The sequence below is a fragment of the Bos taurus genome, chromosome 3, assembly GCF_002263795.3.
Source record: "Bos taurus isolate L1 Dominette 01449 registration number 42190680 breed Hereford chromosome 3, ARS-UCD2.0, whole genome shotgun sequence".
Lineage (NCBI taxonomy): Eukaryota > Metazoa > Chordata > Mammalia > Artiodactyla > Bovidae > Bos > Bos taurus.
The window spans coordinates 11,698,146-11,702,215 of NC_037330.1; the positions used below are offsets into that span (position 1 = coordinate 11,698,146).

Consider the following 4,070-nt stretch of genomic DNA (forward strand, 5'->3'; position numbering starts at 1 on the left):
GATATTGTCTCATAAAAATAATTTTATTTATGTTTCTGCTAGTGCATAAATTATTATTCATCTTAAAGCCTACAAGAACACTGATTTAATCAAATGTGATGATTATTTGTTGAAATATGATTAAATTGAAACCTAAGCTGATAACTTGAGTTTCTGGGTTCCTGGATATTTATTCCAAATGGAAAAGGAGACATGGTCAGGCCTCACAAGATATTCTGATATGACCTGTTAAGAACACAAGCAAAAAATTGCTCTTCTTGGGAGATATTTGTATGCCATGTTCACAGCAGTGTTATACACAATAGCCAAAAGGTGGAATCAACCCAAAAGTCTATTGAGAGATGAGCAGGTAAACAAAACAGCCATTAAAAGGAAAGAAACTCTAATACACTCCACCACACAAATGAATTATGAAGATATAATGTTAAGTAGAATAAGCCATTAGCAAAAAACACAAATGATTTCAATTCTATGAGGTACCACGGGTAGATAGATTCATATAGACAGAAAGTGGAATGGTGATTGCCAGAGCCTGAGGGAGAAAGGATTGGGGAATGTGATTTAATGGAAGAGACTTTTAGTTTTTCAAGATGAAAAAAGTTCTAGAGATTGGCTGCATAAAACATGTATGTACCTAATACAACTAAACTACACATTTTTAAATGGCTAGTGCAGTAAGTTTTATGTCATGTATATTTTACCGCTTTTTTTTTTTTTTTTAGATTTACCTACAAATGAGAATTGGAGAAGAAAGGAAAATGATCTAGTGGAAATATTGAGACTAAAGGGACATAATAGTAATAGATAAAATGGAAGGAAAGAGTAAAAGGATGAACAGAAAAGAAAGGTCAAAAAAAGAAAATTCACCAGCACCTCCAAACCATATCAAAAGGATCAAGGAAGGCAATATTATTGCCACAAGTATCAAGCCAATGGATGTGGAGCACCCTGGCAATTGGGAGAAGACCAAAATAATAGCACTTCAAACCCCTTCTCTAGTTCTCCAGGCCTTCTTGCCCACCTGAATGTCAACACAACCATGACCTATTCTGGATGCATTGGCATCTCTGGTTCCCTTTCTCATATTCCCAGAGGTCTCATACTCACAACCACCCTTAGTCTCTCCTTCTTGCCACATCCCACCCAGACTACAGTCTTTCATTCTTATCTATTGTGTAGTTTAAAACAGCTATTTTCATACCTCTGGCACTGTAGTCCTAGAAATAAATCTTAAACTCTGACTCTCTCTCTGTCTCCCTGAATCTCTCTCTTTCCTCCCTGTCTTTCCTTTCTCCATGCCTGTCTTCCTCCCTCCATTCTTCTCTCATCCATCAAATCCTTTCCCTTTCTTTGTTCCCCTCTCTGTTCTTCAGGACCATTTCCTCCCATCCCCAGTCGGGCCCCAGTTCCTTCTCACCCCAGTACAGGATGATGTCCTGGTCTCCTAGACTGCTGTGCTTCACTCAGCAACTCAGGCCAGCTGCCTCCCCAGCCACCACATCCAGGGTTACTAAGAGATACCAAGTCCAGTCTGCATTAAGCATGATGTCTCCTTGCTGAGTGCCAGGCTGCTCCTGCTCACCCCTCACCCACATCACCCGCACAGGTTTGGCGTAGAATCCTGAGACATGGCACACCAGCAGTAGGCGGCCAGGCCCGGGAATGGGGCCACTGGACAGCCAGGCCTCAGGCTTCACTGGGGTAGGGAGCAACAGTAAGAATGTCAGATTATGACTCTAACTCAGAGCATACTAACTCAGAAATTTGGACAGTTACCTCTTCCACTTCCATGGGAACCAAATCATTTATTAATTAACCCCTCTCTATTTAGGTACTTCCCACTTTTGAATTTAAAGGAAGTAGTGGGAGGTGAAATAGAAAAGTCTTGTAGAGAGAACAAGACTAACCTTGCCTCTGCAGTTCTGCCTTTCCTGTGTCGAGAACACCCAGGATATTGAGGACAGGTTTCTGACATGAGCCTCTCAATGATATTGGAGATGCCTGGATACTGAGTCATGCGTGCACAAAACTTCTGCCCCCTGCTGCCACTGTCTGGTGCAGACACACAGGAATGATTCTGGATCCTCACAAAATCCAGTCCTCCTATAGCTCCTCTCAAAGAGCTTCCTATGGCCTTCCCAGAATGCAACCCACAGCTTTCTATCACCTGGATCACAAAGGGGTCTGTGTAAAGGAAAACAGAAGTGAACTTAGTAAAATGCAAACAATGAAAAGAAGGATGGGGAAAAGGCATAGGACTTTAGTTTTCAGTGGCGAGAAAGGTCTGATGTGAAATGATAACTCAAAAACCAATTGCAGTATTCAGGACTTTTCAGAAAGAAGAGCACTGAGGAGAGGTATGCATATCATAAATGGTACGGTTAGGCTCTTTTAAGGATGTACAATAGACAGGAAGGGAGAAGAGGGGCAACGTGTGATGGAGTCAGAAGTGCAGCATTCCATGGTGTAGGGAATGGTTACATGTAGAGAAGGGATTGGGCAACAGATGCTTGAAGACGTTGATTAGAAGAGTAGGAAGTCACACTTTACATCACTCGGGCATGAAGTAGAAAAAGGAGGCTCTTCCTTGGAGTTTTAGAGAAGCAAGTTACATGCAAGTAAACCAGGAAATGGCTACAAAGGAGGAAATTCATGTGTCACACAAGAATGCAAGAAATAGGAAGAATCTGTGAGACTGGGTGGATATGTGGAGTCAGAGGCCGGAGACTATTCTAGACAAGTGTGTACATGCAGTTGGATAAAGAGGGGAAAGGAGAGTAATAGCCTGAACCAAGGGAGAGAAAAGTCATTGAGAGTGTCTTCAGGTCAGAGGACTGTACTCACATTCCAACGAGAATTCATTAATGTGGTTCTGCACTTCCTGGATGAATCCGATGAAGTAGACTCAAAACAGGTCCTCCAATTTAGTCATCTCCTCATCACTGAAGTTGCTTTTGGACCAGGGTTTCAGGAAAATGTCAGTGCCCGAGTCACTCTCCCAGCCATGAAGCTGCAAGTCATCCAACCAGCCTAAGCCTTGATTTGAACCCAGGTTCTTTTGGCATAGGCCAAAATCTGGTTGAGATAGAAGGTGGTTGGCTCCTGGAACACTGTAGAAGGATAAGAAGAGTGAGGGAAAATGTAGAATCAGGATGGAATGAAAAAGAACCCAGAGTCTGAACAACAATATAGAGCTTGAAACAGTTTCCTGCCCCCAAAGCTTCTGGTTCCATCCCCAGCCTCCAGAATAGAGGAGAGGGCTGGAGACAGCAGAGCCCAGACCCATCATGGTAGGTGCAGCATGCTTTTATGCAGAACCCCTGCACCTGTGCTGAGAGCAACCAGAGTTACTCTTACCGCCCTCATTGTTACTACCCGGGATGATAAACACTAGTAACAGAGTAGTAGAAGCAGCATTTCATTGGGAAGTAGAATTTCTAACTCTCTGAGCTGGTATTTAATCTCTAATTTCAGCACACCTTTCCCCCAGAATTCTAAAGTGACTTCATGTTTTCCCCAACTGACAAATCTCTGGCCTACGTTGCACACCACAGAAAAACTATATCTCCCACTGCTCTCTAGACTCCCACTCTGCCTCTCATTTCACTCCTCGGTCTCAGCCTCCTTTATAGTTACCACCTTGGAAAGGCTCCCATGTGATATTGAAAAGTTATTTCACCTTCCCAAACTTTTATTTTCATATCCATTAAATAGGAGGCTGTTGATGGGTGGGGCTGTGTTCCCTCCCTGCTATTTACCTGGGACCAAACTATGGTGGAGGTAATGAAGATAATGGCGACCTCCTTCAGAAGGTCCCATGCATGCACTGCTGCACTCAGTACCCTCAACCCTGTAGCAGGCCACCGTCAACCCATGCTTCCACCAGAGTCTCCTGGACACTTATGGGCAAGGCTGGGTCAGTCTCTTGTGGGGTCACTGCTCCTTTTTCCTGGGTCTTGGTGCACACAAGGCTCTGTCTGTGCCCTCAAAGAGTCTGTTTCCCAGTCCTTCAGACTTAGATTGAAGAAAGATATCAGTCCTTCAGACTTAGACTGAAGAAAGTAGGGAAA

At 43.5% G+C, this 4,070-nt stretch overlaps 1 pseudogene; it reads right to left on the reverse strand.

The window, feature by feature from the left end:
• Window positions 1–763: 763 nt before the first annotated feature.
• LOC785175 (T-cell surface glycoprotein CD1b-2-like) lies at window positions 764–3,418 on the reverse strand (annotated as a pseudogene).
• Between the last annotated feature and the right edge of the window lie 652 nt (window positions 3,419–4,070).